The 16100-nt window shown below is 40.3% G+C and overlaps 1 protein-coding gene across 1 annotated transcript in view; it reads left to right on the forward strand.

The window, feature by feature from the left end:
• MPPED2 (metallophosphoesterase domain containing 2) overlaps positions 1-16100 on the forward strand; it is a 195418-nt gene that overhangs the window by 58821 nt on the left and 120497 nt on the right. The window contains exons 10-12 of the mRNA XM_085223873.1: positions 8226-8330; positions 9148-9210; positions 11882-12017. The gene's annotated coding sequence lies outside the window, so the exon portion shown is untranslated. The remainder of the gene's footprint in view (positions 1-8225; positions 8331-9147; positions 9211-11881; positions 12018-16100) is intronic.

The following is a 16100-nucleotide window of genomic DNA, read 5'->3' on the forward strand; positions in this document are numbered from 1 at the left end:
AATGGGTTTTGCTGTTGGGGTGGTTTATATTTTAGTTTTTTATACTATCCTGGTTCTCCTAAGGGGAAAGCATTTTTTGTTCTTAATCCAACATTTGTCTCAAGAATAAGCATAATGAGCATCTGAGAGTTGACTGTGGGTGAAATGATGTGACATGCCAATGACATTTTCATTAAAAAATATTTTAATGAGAACAGGAAACAGAAGGGGCAGAAAAACCCTGCAGGCTCTGATGGATTGTTAGCTACCCAAAAGTACAAATATTTACTTGGGAGTGCGGCTGTTGCATTTACATCTTACTTCTACATAATCATCTTTAAAGAGATGCCCAAGTTTCTTGTAACGGCATACAAGTCACGCAGAGCGTAAGCGTGAAGGGAGACTTGGCTGAGTTTGGTGACACGAGCTGCTCCTGTTCCTCGTACTGCTGGAGTCAGGCTCTCAGCGGTGGCCATTTTAGCCACTGGCAGTGTGATGTCTGAATGCGGAAAAGGGAAGGCGAAGAGAAAAATGTCTGATTATTTAACCTACTCCTGACTGTTGGCTGCGATGTGTGCGCCTGAATCTTTCTGTTTAAAATCGGTCAAGATGTTCTGTAAACCTTTGCAGTGTTATGTCAGCCAATAAGAGGCTGAAAGGGTAATTCAAATCAGTGAATAATTTTGGTGTATCTCAGAACGCTTATGCGGTTAGTAATTCCCTTGGAAAAGGTTTCTAATTTTTTGCCGGTGCTTATATTGGTATGAGGCCAGCACAGAAATCATTGAAAGGCCCTTATGTGTAAAACTTGTAATATGTAACAGAGTTTGGAAATGAGGGAAAGGTCTGGGCTCGTGTTTCAGTGATGTCATCCCAGATTTCAGATGCCAGGTGAGGGGGGTGCGAACTGGAGCAAGGCCAGAGAAGCAGCCCTGCCCCCCATTTCCTCTCAGCCAGTACCACGGTGGCTCCAAGCCTTTTCCTACAGGCTGGGAAAGTCCTGTTGAAATCTCCAGATGCTCTTGTTCCAGTCTTTTAAAACAACAAAGAATGAAACAGGGAACTGTCTTGGTAGGAGGCTATTTAGACCAAAGTACTCATTCATATGTGGGTCAGATTCTAGTTCAGTGGCAAGCATATTTTCCTTCATTAATATCCCTTCAGTGCCCAGTAGAAAGGGATCTTGAAGCACTGGTATCGAAAACCAAGTGGAATCTGCCCACCAAGGTAGCAAACCCCTTAAATAAGCGAGACCTTGCATGACTCACTTCAAGCACACAGAATGGCAAGTTCCCTAGCAATGTCTGCACATTATCTCAGCTTTATTTGCCACCTTTATGCTTTGAGCTCCCTGTCAACACCCCTCACGCTTCTGCTATAAGGTCTCTTAAAATGGAGACTTGCAAACTATGGCAGGCAAAAATTAGGACATGAATAATTTCACCCTGGAATATTTTTTACTTGTGCCTTTGGGTGAATATTTAATAATTAAATATCATGGAAGAATAGCCTCATAAAATCCTGAGTGAGCAGTGTGTCGGTTGCTTGTTTTAAAAGGAAGACCTCTCTGCATTTTAACTATAGAGAGAGACAGAGAGAGCAGAAAGGTGCACCTCATTTTTTTTATCTGCTTAGTCTGATGTTTGGTTTCCATTTCTTTAAAACTCAGAAATTTATTTTAATGAAAATCCATTCTGTGGACCAATTTCACAGCAGAAATAATGACATGTTTTCTTCAGTCTCTAACCTCCCAAGTGGTGCCACAGGGAGGTTTTACCTTTTTAGACAAACCAAGTATTTCTGTGTGATAAACTGGCAATGAAGGGCTGAAATTCATAATTTGTACTTGTAGTAGGAGACTTAAAGGCAACTTGTCTTCCCATCTTGACAAATTGATGCCAGATTGCATTAAATATACATGGTGCATGGACATTGCTCTCCTGTAGAGGAAATGGCAGGCGTCCTGCACCTTCCCAGGCGCTGAGCTTTGAGACGAAGCCTGCCAAACAAGCTTTAGGATGAGGTGCTGCAGCAGTGCTTAAAAAAGAGACAGGAGAAATGTAAAGCTTACAGCTTCTATGCTTACAGAGAGAAATCTAAATATATAGAGGGATCTATATATTATGTAGAGTTTGTAGAGGGGTTCACAATAATGAAGAATTAGATCTTGATCCTTTTCCAGTCCTTAGGACTCGTGCTTATGTAAGGAAAATCAGTTCATCATTCCAACTTTGACATTTAAGTTGGCTCAGACTTCAGAAGCCAAAGGCTAAATTTCAGGCATAGCTGCTTTTCAGGAGGCTAGTTAGAAGTACCTCTGTGTGGGACTGAGTTTTTACTGTCTTTTTTACCGTTGCCTTGTGAGTTTGGAGTCGGTATTTTCTATAGACATCATTCCACAAAGTCCTTGCAGATGAGGAAATGGGGCTTTATTATTATTATTTATAAAATAATTTTGTTTGGTAGCTCTTTATGCATCTGGACTAATTAAGTTAGGGTGTATGTAAATTAATCGAATTAATTTCAATTCTAGAATTGAAATATTTTATTGACAACACTTCCAGTGCCATGAGTCAGCTGAGCTTTCATTTGTGGTACAGGGAGTGCAGCATTGATTGTGTTGCAGTGATGATCTGCCAGCAGGCAAGCAGAGCCCTTCGCTGGAAATCAGATCGCCACTGAGCACCCAAACTGCCCCTGCTGTGTGCATGTAGAAGAGAAGATGGCTGTGCATACACCAGACTAATGATGCTTTCCAGGAGAGTTTTTTGGTTGTACTGAAGTGTTCAAGGAAGAATGATGTAAAAAAGAAATAGTAAGTATTTGATACCACAACTTAGGTCTCATCTGAGAGCTGCAGAAGTGTACAGATTCAGACTGAGGTCAGTATGGTAGGCTTGGAGGCTGTCTGAATACAACTTGAATACCAATTTTTAGTAAATTGATTTAGAAACCAATTCAGGTCTATAAACCACATCAAGCTAAATCAATTTAAGGTTCCCTTAAACTCTTTTAAGAGAGACTGCACCAGGAAGTTGCCCAGGTTTAACTAGATCTGTTTATAAGTGCCTGAGTTATATCAATGCTCATCTAGTGTATAAGTCAGCCTGGAGATGCAGAAGCTAAAGGGTCCATACTTTATTGTTGTTCGCCCAGTTAATTAGATGTGTGTAGAAAGGTCCACTGTAAGGAACTATTTCATTAGCGGGGTGCAACATGGAGTGGAAACCATAATTTTCTTTTATTTTAATTGAACTGATACTTGGAAAAGGAAGGATCTGAGATGCATATAACAGCTCTTACTGTTGAAACCTTTGGAAGGATGAAAAGATGCTGGATAATAATGAAATTGTATTTTGAGCTTTTTTCCATAAAATGAAGTAGTCGTTCTAGTGTTTGAAGTGCTATAATTATAAAGCAATTTGCCACTCTTAATGGGAGGACTTTTATTTCATAAAATATTAACAAAATGTAATATCGGTGCAATAGGTTAGGAACAGTCTTATTTTCTCCATAAAAAGTCAATTTGTAACCACTGCAGACTGTCTTTATAAGATGACTATATCAGAGTAACCGATGCTTTTATAGAAGTATCAAAATCTAAGCATTAAAATAATCACAGCAGATATCTCACTTACCTTCCTATTTAGTAATCAAACAGTTCTCCTCTCTCCAGTTTAGCTTAGGGGCTGGTGTTGCTTTCCCTTGGGCCCAACATCTGCAGAGAGATTTGCTTGAAATCTTCTGAGATGAAACTCCTTTCAATGAAAGATTATAATCTTGACAGAATGGAGCTTTGTCCCAGCGAGCCTAAAATAAACATTTCTATTATTTCTTTCAGGCTAGCAAGTAAGGAAAAATCAAATATTTCTACAGTAAAATTAAGGGAAGGAAAGTGAAGGGAGTTTGTGTAATTATGGGATTTCAGTTCTGATCTGGGCAGCTGTAGAACATATGTATCACGGGATGAACAAGGGGCTGGAGATGGCAGAATTAACTGAGCCTTAATGGATTCACTCTTGCTCTCTCTTTGTTACTATTTTTAATTATTCAGAAAATTTCTTTTTTTCTTTTTCTTCTTTCTGTTGTGAGTGCTCCGGTATTCATCCACTCAGGCAGATCACGGTCAGCTCCTAAGGAAGTTGTTAATCATAGTGCTTCAAAATCTGATAAGAATGGGATCTCTCTAAATAGTTGAGACAGAGATCATGAAGGAAACTACTTGAGCTGAATGATAAACATTTTTTTCTTAAAATAAAGGAGACCCTTCCCATCCCCCGGCCTCCCCAGTCTTTGTGCTCATAATAGCCAGGTTGGAAGGCAGAGGAGGAGGAATGCCACGAGGCACAGAGCAAAACATTTGGTTAGCAAAGGCAGAAAATAAAATATAAACCATAAAATGCGGACCATCTCTTTCTTCAGCTTTCCAGTCTGCCTGATCAGTCACTTAAAATGAGCTCAACTAACATTACTGCAATATATAATTGCTGCAGTGGGTTTGATGAGAGAGATTTGTCTGCCTCTGCTCTGTTCAGTATGAGGACCTGTCAGGGCTACGGCTTGTGTGTTTGGCTGAAGCTGAAGGGCCAGGAAATTGTCATTTCCTTTTAGCAACTTTAGGTTTGGTGGCTTCAGTGCAATTACGGCAGTTTATACTAAAGCTGGTATGGGTCCTCTGACTGATAAAACAGATTTTGGAATTTTCTCTTGGTCTCTCTATATGATTTGATACTCGGATTTATTTTTTTTAAATTAGTAGTGTCTCTGTCGTAGTAGTAGAGCCCTCTGCATAAAAAACTCACCAAAACATGCGCGCCCTGAGAGAACATTCACCAAACTCTTTTTTTCAAATGTAGTCCCCTATCAGTTTGGCAAAATATATTGAGTGTATTTGTAAACTTTTGTAGGCAGACTAAAACTTTGTTTGCATGTTGTTTGTGTTTAAAAAACGGAACAAAAAAATGATAATACTTAAAAGAGAACAGCACCACGACAACCAATCTCATACATGTAACTGCATTTTAAGAGTTTGTTTTCCAAATGGAACAAAAAAAACTTAAGGATATTGGGAGATCACAGCTTCCTGATCAAACCTATAATAAAAATCCTTAGGACATTAGCCACACCAGTGCCAAGAGGCCCCATCTGGGTGTCCTTCATGTCAGCAAAGCTTCCATGGGTGTTAGGCTCTAGTGGGACATTCAGTAGTGCAAAAGCTGGAGGCTGGGATGCCAGCTGATCAATGTGTTTGGCTCCTAGGAATTCAGCGTGCAGCCCCAACTCATTGATTAGCTAACAGTCTCTGGGAGGTGGATGTTTAGTCAGTCTGCCCGTGCTGTTGATTGGAAAATCTGTATCTAACGATGTCATTCACACTGAAAACCCATCCTGCATCTATTATCAGCAGGGTGGAAGCAATCTTGCTCACGTCTCTGTGTATGTTCACAGCTGTCTGGCAATCAGGAGTGGTGGAAAACACGGAAGAAACATTGCCTCAACTAGTTGTTTGTGGGCTGAAAAAGCAGCGTGTTGCTATTTATCCCTGTCAGCAGCAGGCCCTATTAACTATTTTTAATGAATCACCACTGCTTTTACTTTTGCCAACAGCCATGACCTTCACCATTTAGAAACACATGGTCTCTCATAAACGATAGTCTATGACATATAAAGTTGAGAAGGATTCTATCATGGCTCAAGCTACAATATCTATCACTAAAACAAACTGCTCATTCCAGCTCAAGAGACACTCATATATATCATGGAGCCAGCCTTCCGTATTTTGAAATTTACTGCCCTGCATTGGTGCTTCTTTTTCTTAGCTTTCTTTTTTTTCTTTCTTTCTTTCTTTTTTTAGAAGAGGCCATGCAACCTTGCTCACTTAATACTTTTGATAAACTTCTACTGACAGGGAGCTTGATTAATGATGGTTAAAAGAATTGAATCAAGAGTAGGAAAGACAGGGCCAAAAAAGCAGACTGCTGGGCTGATGGAAACTAACGTCTCTACAGAAATATATGATGGACCCTCCTTTTTGCCATGCCAAGTAATTACTCGCACAGGCCTGTTGTAATAATTCCTATTACAGCCAAAACGGAAAAGTCAGTAACTCACAGCCCAGGGACAAGGTGAAGGCAAGGCCAGAGTAGCGTGGATCAATATTTCATTTACTCACTGAAGTTAGCTTCTATCCCTGTATCAAATTCTTTTACAGAAAGCCATGAAAGAAATGAGGTTTGCTGAAAAACACCAATACAGGACCCTCATTTCCTTGGGGGTGCTCAGAGAGTACACGGAGCAACGAAACCTTTCAGCAAAACAATATGCACTCAAGGTCACTCATTACTTGCTACCGTTGGAAAATAAAGTGCTATTAGCCTGATATGAGTAATGTACATCAATCAGCTGCAGACCAGCAAAACTGTGTTCTCAACGTGGTATTGCAGCTGAAAATGAATGAACCATGTTAATGCTTTCTGAACAGTTTGACAACAGTGAAGGATTTTTCCTTTGGCATTATCATTTATTTCAGAGTTTCACTGCAATACATCTGTATGAAATCAAGCCAGAGCGCTTCTGTTGTTTGCTGTGCTTTGGTACAATCTAATTAATGCTTACTAAGCAAAAGTTGTTATTTAGATGGGAATGGCTGGACGCTTTCCAAAAAGGTCCTGTCTGTGCCTTACAGGACTCTCAGGCTAAGGGCAGGTTAACAGATGTAAAAAAAAAAATGATCCATCATGTTAGCAGTATTTGCCTAGAATATATACAGTATACATTGCATATACAATACTGAGGTACACATGCTTATACTTGACTGCATGCTACTCTTCTGTGAAGTGTTAAGTGTTGAGAAAAAGGAGGATTTGGATATCTCACTCAACAACTGCGTGTTGTGTTTAAGGCTACCGCTATGCAGATCCGAAGGGCATGTGTGCTCCTGAAATAGCTGAAGTACCCTGGGATGTATTTTTTGCTGCTTTTTTTTCACGGACTTTGTTGCTTTCCCTGTAGTTGTGGAATTTCCAGAGGAGATTCTGGGGGAAAGTGGTAAGCACATGTGTTCTGGAGCTGCGAGCAGGAGACTTTCTGAAGCACAGACACAGTGGCATGGATACTGTGCAAGAAATGTTCTTTTTTTTTTCTTGGTTTCTGTCTAAACATAGGCTTTCCTTCTGGAGCTTTCTCATCTGTAAATATTTCCATTAAAACTGGAGACAAAGCTCTTTTGGTTCTGTGTGCTGGTAGGGATACAATAGTGGCTGCTTTTTGTAAAAATCGTGTGTGAATTGCTCATATATTTGATGCAGATCTTCTCAAATCTTCTTCTTTGCCATCTGTTTGGAGTGCTATGTATTTTGCTCATTAAACTATCTCCTTTGATTTTCTGTGCTATGTTTTCCTGGACTTATTTAGAGAATGAGTCTTCTTAAAAGTTAGAATTCTCTACTCAAGAAGTTGTGCTTGTCTTTAGGGGGTATGGCCCAAGAAATGCTGTGCCGTCTTGTTAAAAAATGAATTATTATGAATTATTGTGAAATAAACTGCTACAGAGCTGTGAAAATGGCTATGTGACAGTTGTCATTTCTTGCCATGGAATGTTCATCTTTTCCTTTTTTTTCCCCTTTTCTTTTATGTAGCGTTCTCTAACTTCAGCTTTTTAAAATCATTTACTGAATAGAAACGTTAAATTTTTATTCCTAAATCTTACCTCAAAAACTTTAGCTTTTTGCACTACTATTGTATTTTGTAGTGGGAAATATAAGGCAGATTCTTTTTCTATCCTGAGATCAGACACACAAAGCAAAGCACACACATCTGTAATGAGCACCGAGCTCCTTCCAGCACCTCAACTCACTTAACCCATGTTAATTCCATGCAACACTGTAATGTGCAGGTAAACAAAACCCATAAGTGATGGGCCAAAGGGAAAATGAATGATTGAAGGTCGTATGCTAAGTTAAAAATGAGCGTGCTCTTTCACGTTTGACATTTTGAAAGTTTCTGCTAAGTTTACTGCTGTTCAGTAGAGTCCAGGGATGTCCAGTGAATTAATTTTATCTCTTCTGTATCAATGCGTCCTCTCCATTTGTTAACTACTTGGGTTATGCTGTTAAGTTTGTTTCAGTCGTGGTGTTCTCTGTTTTCTTACAGAACTACTAGTGGTTCAGAAAACAGAATCGCAGTTCCTTGCAGATTTCCATTCCAGGAAATCAATTATATCAAATTCTTCCCATCTGCTATTTCAGCTATTTCGTGTAAAATAACGCACAGGGAATGAGAGCTGTTTCCTTTTTCACTTCTGCAAGAAGGAAGAGAGGTGAAGTTTAGAAGTGCCTGAGACAGAAGAGAAGGTAAGTCTGAAGACAGTCTTCTTTCCAGTCACGTAGGGGGGCTCTCTTGGATTAAAAAGGCCCTCTATGTTTGATTTGATCCACAGTTTAAATGTGGAGTCAACTCTATAAAGGGGGGATATTTCAGTCACAAAAACTCTAGTAGTTCCTCATAGACATGTTTTTCAAGGCATAAAGGAGAATTAAAGAACCTGCCTCCTCTGCCTTCGGAGAGCTGGAATCGCAGCCTCCTTTTTATAAAATCCTGTTGCTGGCAGTAAGTTACTTTAAAAAATGGCTTTCACTACAGCTAGCAAGCCCATAACAGTGTCTGGGCTTACCTGTGCCCGTGTTCCACAGGTCCCTGAGGCTCCTCACCATTGTTTAGGTGGCCTTGTCTCGTTTGGAAATGCAGTCTGTTCACTGTTCCCTTCTCCCAGACCTTTGGAGCAGTGAGACAGTGTCCCCTTCAGTTAGCTGGAGCATTTAGGTGCCTGTTTCCTTCTGGATTTACTGGGTACCTTAATACCCATCAGAGGTCCGGGAGTCACTTAGTATAAGTGAATTTGTATAGAGCTATTAGAAATCTACGAGACTTCCTATGCTTATGCAGTGCAATGAATAAATCTATCAAGGATGTCTAAATCAGAGCAAGAGGACCTTGTGATTAGGAGGTGGAGTGCTTCAGTATGTTTTAATGAAGATACTCGAGCCTCCTAACTTTCATTGATATAAAGATGTTTGATTTGTTTGTTAGTTTGTTTGCAAACTCACAGCTTAACTACTGTCATTTTTTTCCCCCCTAATTTTTGATTGTCACAATACCCCCTGGATCTAGGTGTAACCGGGGAGGAGGCGTTGCTTTCTATCACTAAGCACTCTTGGGCAGCTTTCAGGCCAAGTAAGTTGCATGCTGCAGAATTCCTCTTTGAACCAATGTGAACTGAGATGGGATTGTATCCCTCATACAGCGCTCTGCTGGTGCTTATAGTAGTGAACTGCTTGGTCTGGAGGTCAGTGCTTTTGGATTCACTGTGCACTTAGTTAGATCAAGGTCTGATCTGAGGTTAAAATCAATATCACAAATTGCAGATAAAATGACAAAGAATATGTTTCCATCTGTTATATTTTAGGTACAGTAGTCTTAATGTATAAGTAGGTCAATTTCATTAAGGGGTAATTTCATTAAGGGACCATAACTGTAACTGGAATTCGGCCACTAAATGATTTTTTTTCTGTCCACGGTGAGTGTAGAGGCATACATTGCTCCTGGATGCTGCTCACTTTGGTCATTTTGTTTGAGAGCGGTGAAACTCTCTGTTTCTCACAGAAAGTATACAGCATAAAGTGTACTCTGACAGTCTGAAGGAAATAAGTAAAAAGCTACAAACTGCAAATAGATTCTTTATTTGAACTGTCACGAGAACATCTATTAAAGCACTCGTGCACTTATAAATAATAATAATAATAATAGAATTGTTAGAAACAGCACTAATGCACCTGTACAGGTACACATGCAGCCGAGTTTTTAGCAGTAGAGCCTTCAGGCTTGCACTTCTAGTTTAGAAGGGCCATGAGGCAAAACATCTGACTCGAGGAAGTTCCACTTCAGTTTGTGTAATGTGGCAAATCTGATCACATAGTTAACCAGAAACACCATTAAAATCATAGCACACAGAGATGAAGACGCTCCGTTTGTGTGTTTGTGCTGGCTAAGGTAGAAGGTCTGTCCCCAAACAGGACATGAGAAGGATGGCACGTGGGGAGGAAAGGGGAAGTGGTCTGCAAATCCTGCACAATGAGGAGGACAGTGAGATGGCTCTGTGAGAAGTGTAATTCCATGTGCCCAAAGCTGATGCTGAGCTCTATGGTTGGGTCCTGGGAAGGCGGGAGGGAGAGAGGGATGAACGTTAAGCTCACAGAGCCTGCACGTATTTTGCACGAACCAAAAAGCTTTTTTGGGGTTTCAGCCCCCCCGCCTGTTCCCCTGGGGGCACCACCCAGCATCACCCAGCAGTCCCAGGCACAATATGGTTTTTTTCCAATTGCGGTGCAGAGTGGAGGGGAAACACAGCCAAAGCTGTTGCCAAGCAAAGAGCTGTGACTCATTCTGCTGTGGGGGCCCCAAGGAGCCCCAGCTTGTGGCCTCGGATCTGGTGGCACGTGGAGGAAGGCTGAGGAGAGAAAAGATCATAACTGGGCAACAGCTGCTCTGTGTGACTTGCTTCCCTGGTAACCTGGCAGCGCTCCAAGCAGAAATCTGAATAGGAGTTAAAGTGCTTGAGGCGTTCATTCCCTTGGAGTCTTCAGCCTTCCTTCTCCTCCCAGCTCCTGCTGGATCTCTGCTCAGCGGAGATGGAGGCATCTTAAGGCCTTGCAAGTTCAGCAGAGTTCCTGTTGGCAGTGGAGGGCAGATGTGGCTGCGACTTGGCTCAGTGCCTGCTGCAAGGCACAGGAGGGCCAGGCTGCGGGCAAGTGGCTCTGCTGTCACCAGAGAGAGCCTGATCTTAGGGGGAGGAAAGCTGCGTGGGAAAACCTCTGTGATTGTATCAGCATTTGGTGATTCCTGTTTACATGCGCTGCTTTTCCGTGAATTTCCAGTCACATGGGAGGCTCGTGGGATTGTTTGCTCCTGCCTCTGGTTTACTTGGACATCCTCCCCCAGCCCCCCAGGTATTCTCTGTCAGCAGCGATTTCTTGGCGGCTTTTCAGGACTCTCCAAGTTGTTACTGGCTCCTTTTGAAGTTCAGAATGCTGCTCTGTAGCTATGGCTGATGCAGAAATGCAGTTTTATGTCCCTTGGATATTTATAGAAGCAATGTTTTAAATTTGCAGTTTTAATATTTTCATGCATTTCATAAATTGCTTTGTTGTTTTTGTTTTTTTTTGGTTTGTTTTATTTTGAAGTCCAATTTCCTTCCTGCTGCCTTTTTGTAACAATTTTGCCTTGAGTTTTCAATTACTACGTAACATTAGTGAGTCATGTATTCCAGAATATTGCAAAAAGGAAAAAATAAATTTTCTACCAGTTGTGAACAGATGCAACTTAAGCTAGGTGCCAGTTGCTCCCTGTTGAAGAAATGTTGATCTTTATTTTGTCAAGATAGATAATAGAAACAGTATAAATTAAAACAAGAAGAATGCAAACAGCTACTTTGTGCTTACCAGTAAGTTTTCTCTCTATGGAGGCAGTAACGACAGCAATCCAGACAGTTTCTTAAGGCTTTTCCTGCTCTTCTGTGCCCTCTATTTGATCATCTGCCAAGGCCTATGAATAGTGCCAAATCAAACAGCACAGCATCTCTGTAAGTCTGCTCTTGGAAGCTAAGGAATTCAGCAGTTGGAGTGCAATGCCAGATATAAAAGAAGCAATTATAGTGGACTGCCAGGAGTTTAGGTTGAATAACTTCAATATTTGTATAACAGATAATTTGAGGCTGCTTTTACTAACTGAACTTTTGGTTTCTGTATGCTTTTTTTTCTCCAGAATCTTAATTGATGCAAATATAATCTTACCCAGATGCAAGAGAAATGTGTTTTCTTCTTTTTTTTTTTTTTTTTTTTTTTTTTAGGTTCTGAAGTTCTGTAAAAACTTTGAAGCCTGTTTCTACTAGCACTGGCAACTGAAGTTCATCTGTGGAACAGAACCGTTGGAGAGAAGGAACTGCTGCAGTTTTGGAATACAGAAGACCACCTTCATCTTTGCAGGTATCTCCATTTTTTTCATGCCTTTGCACAGTCCTTCCCTTGATGTTTGTTCTCCGTGATTAGTAACAGTGAAGAAATAGTTGATGTGATATTTCAGAGTTTATGCAGTGAAAAGAAAAAATTATACAATGAAATGAAAAGATTTACACAATGACAAGAGTTAGTGGAGTAGTTGTATTGTTTAGGGTGAAAAAGAACTTGGATTTCTTATACTGAACTGCACTGTGGACACATGCCAGTTCTGACTGAAGTAAAATTCATCTTACTGTGATTGACCATCCAAAATCTGTTAGCCATTTTTAATCTTCAGGAGCATGAAAGGGAGCTTTGCTTAAAATCAAACTGTTGTTATATATGCTAGCAAATAGTCGTCCTACCCTGGAGTCTAGAGAGCCAGAGTCCACTGATACCAATTTAACACAAACAGCATGCTTAAATTCCACACGAAGGGACAGGGAAAATCTAATTAAACCTGGAAGTTGATTGCTAATTTTGCCATGTTGTAAAGAAATGGGAGAATTCCATCTGGATTTTACTGCCTTCCCCTGTAAAGATTCTTTTTGATTTTATGTGAAATTGCAAAATACACGTAAGATGAAATTTTAAAAGATGGTTAAATAAAGGAAACGGTTTCATAAGGATTTCATTTCAGAAAAGGAATTATTAAGCTGTCATTGGCTATATACAGAGTTGGATTTCAGGGTCCGTGTAACAATGCCATATTTGTAAAAACAACAGAAGCTTAGTTTTAGGATGGAGTGGAATAAAGTGTTATTTGAGGAAGGGAATGATACTGAGAAATTGAAATTGAGTGACAGAAAACAGCACACGATGTGCGTGGCACCAAGCGAAGGTAGTGGAAACCAGCGTCTCTCAGTAAAAACTATGAGCCATTAATCTGAAAGAGGGCAAGAGTAGAACTGTGCATGTAAAGCAGTTGTGTAAATGCAAGCAGTAATCTAAAGGATAGCAGAAGGTCACGCTGATGGTTTTGTCAGATATCTTTCCGTTTCTGATTACGTACCGTGTGATCTTTGCTGGTTTGCTGTAAACTTGTAGCATTACCAAACGGTGGGGAAAGAGGTTGTTTCATTGCTTGCGTAAGCGATGCCGTCTCTCCACGATTCAGAAAGGGAGTCCAAAAGTTCCTCAGAGACCAGTCAGTGTGCTTTAACTGCTGTACGTCCCAAGGGCTGTGAAGTTATTTGGGTTCATCTGGCAGAAATTATAGATGGGTTTTCAAGGATCTCTTCTCCTAGCCATAAAGATCAATAAAAGCCAAACTTTTTGATGTACCTTTGATATTTAACATGTTCTGGATTGCACAGGAGGATGACTAATTTTTATTCTAACGTCCTTAGTTTTTTAAGCTTATCTCTTCAATACTTAGTGACCATGTCACGTAGATTTGATCTGTAGTCACAGTGAGGCCACAAATAGCGATACATCACCACCACAAGCAGTAAGTGGGAGCCCCGTCCCTGGAGACATTCCAGGTCAGGCTGGACGGGGCTCTGAGCAACCGGATGGAGCTGTAGGCCTCCCTGTTCATTGCAGAGAAGTCAAACCAGATGGCCTATAAAGGTCTCTTTCAACTCAAATGATTCTATAATTCTTATTTTCTCATAGAGAAGCAATAGCTTGTTACTACTCACATAACCCTGAGCTTCCTCACTGAGCCTATTACATTCACAACGCTGTTTTCAGGGGGTAAAATAATTTCTTTGGATAGCTTTAATGAGATAAACCTGAATTATATACTGGAGCTTTTTGTAATTTTTATTGCTTCCACCATTTGTACCTTGGAATACTTGGAACCGTTTGATAAAGGGAAAAATGGTTGAAGTCTTCCACTTTCGCATGAAATTTATTCAAGTGACTTTTGATGAGCTTTAACAAGTACTAAAAGGAATGAATTTTTTTTTGTCATACTTGGATTTTTCCCCTTGTTGTTTTTCCACGCAATAACAAACTTGTTTGTATTAGCTGGGATAACTTTGCAGTGATGTGGGTGCCTGGCTGTGTGCACAGGTTGCTTGCACTGGAAATGTTGAAGAGAAATTATATCCCTTCCATGTGATAGTTGAAACTAGAGATAACTTTAGTATGTAAAAAATTACTCCTTTTTCTCCCAGGGACTTAGTCCTCAATGGTAGTTACTATAGCTCTGTTAGTCAAATTAATCTTCCAATTATTTCCAATTATTCCTTCAGAAATACTTTGTCTATTTCATCACTTGTGGCTTCATTGCTACATGAGCACAAATTTCTATGGCAACTCCTCTCCCCTCCTCTTCATCTCCAGCAAGGGGTTCAAGCAGAAATGATGGTTATCAGCCGATCAGACGTAGGTTTGAGCATATTTAGATGTGGAGGTGACTCACATCCATTCGGTATGGAACGGGCTGTGTCACTCTCGTAAACACCGAACTGATGACATGCACTGTGTGTGAGTTACTTAGCACCCTTTCAGAGGGCAGTCTCTTTCAGAGCCAATAGCATGAAGGCTGGAGGAGGAGTGCACTGTGCAGTACAAAAGGCTCCACTGCAGGTTTGTGCGCCTGTCTTCGGGTTTCTGTGGAGCTGTGCCCAAGCAGAGGTGGAGAAAAGGAGGAATAAGTGTGGTTAGCTTCTGAGATCACTTAAGTTCATAGAACATATGTAGTGCTTAAGATGCAGCTACTTGACTTAGGGTAAAATTGATAAAATGAATTTTAACATTTCAGCTTCTAAGGCCTCTTGAAATGTAGAGGAAAAAATAGTGTTGTAAGGAATCTTTCTGCTTTTGTGTGCAAACATGTGCTGAGATTTTTTTAAGGAGAGGGTTTTGTTTTTTTTGTTTTTTGTTTTGTTTGTTTTTTTGTTTTTCACTTAGTGATTTTATGGTTTAAGGAAACAAGTTTCCAGCTTTATGTTTTCCTAGAAATTCAAATTTACACGCACACATGTGGATGTGCTGCCCATTGGGTGGCATTTCCTTGTACCTTCTTCCTAGAAAAGAATGCCTTGGGGAGACGTGCAGAAGGAAAATGATTCTGCTTTTCTTTGGAAAGCAACCTCTTGTAACGTGTAAACCCATGTTACCACTTTCTTGAAAAGCTTTCTTTTACCTAAAATAAACTTTCTGAAATACCTCTCACCATTTGGGCAGCTTTCAACACATTGTAGGACAGAATTCTTTTCTCTCTTCCAATAACGCTTTGCTCTGTGCTGACACTTGAACTTTATTTTCACATGTCGTGGGAGCATCTTAAATTCCTGGCCTCTTTATCTTGCTCTCCAAATCCTTGAATCAAAACGAAGAAAAAAGGGTGCCCACATATACGTATCTTACAAATTCATGCATGTGATAATTATTTTATAATGGCAGCAGGCTGCAAGTGGAGCTTTGAAATCAGTTCTGTGACAGACACTACTAGCACGTGCTACATGCATGCAGTTTGCAATAAACTGGTGCAGGGGCAGACCTGCGGTGTTTTAAGATATAGAATAATCTTTACAGAACGGATTAAAAAAAAAAGTTGCATTTAGTTGCAAATGAGGTAGGAACTCTTCTAGAGGAAAAAGAGAATAAAAGAGGTAGGTCTTTCTTATAGCAAGCTGTTCTAAGTAGCCAGCTGCTGAGAAATGAGATGGGCTGTGCAAATCAGGCACGGCTGGTATGTGTGCTGAGGCACGGCTGCGTGGTCTGCCTTCTGCATGTTGAAAAAACTGCTGGCCTTGAGGTGTTTGGTGATAAATAGTAGTGGATTTTAAACTTTGTCTGGTTAGGTTTTTTGTCGTCGCTGTCTTTCTGAATGCAGTTTGTGTGTGTTTGCCAAAACCTGAAATGCAGTCAGAGCAATGCTTGTGAGTTTGGTGTGTTTCTTGTGAGTAGTTCAAAAGCCTGCTAAATGGAAATGCTGCTAGAACTTTCTCTGATGGGTTTTTGAAACAAAATTTAAATTTATATTAACCCATATTATGTTCAAGGAGGGAAAAAAAACTACAAATGTGGGCCTGATCCTTACAGTCTCGGTTGAATTAAAGGCCACATGGTTGGGTTTTGATGCAGTAACAGTTAACGTTGCAGATTCTTGCATGC

This window comes from Meleagris gallopavo, chromosome 5, assembly GCF_905368555.1.
Source record: "Meleagris gallopavo chromosome 5, MGAL_WU_HG_1.1, whole genome shotgun sequence".
NCBI classification, from domain to species: Eukaryota; Metazoa; Chordata; class Aves; order Galliformes; family Phasianidae; genus Meleagris; species Meleagris gallopavo.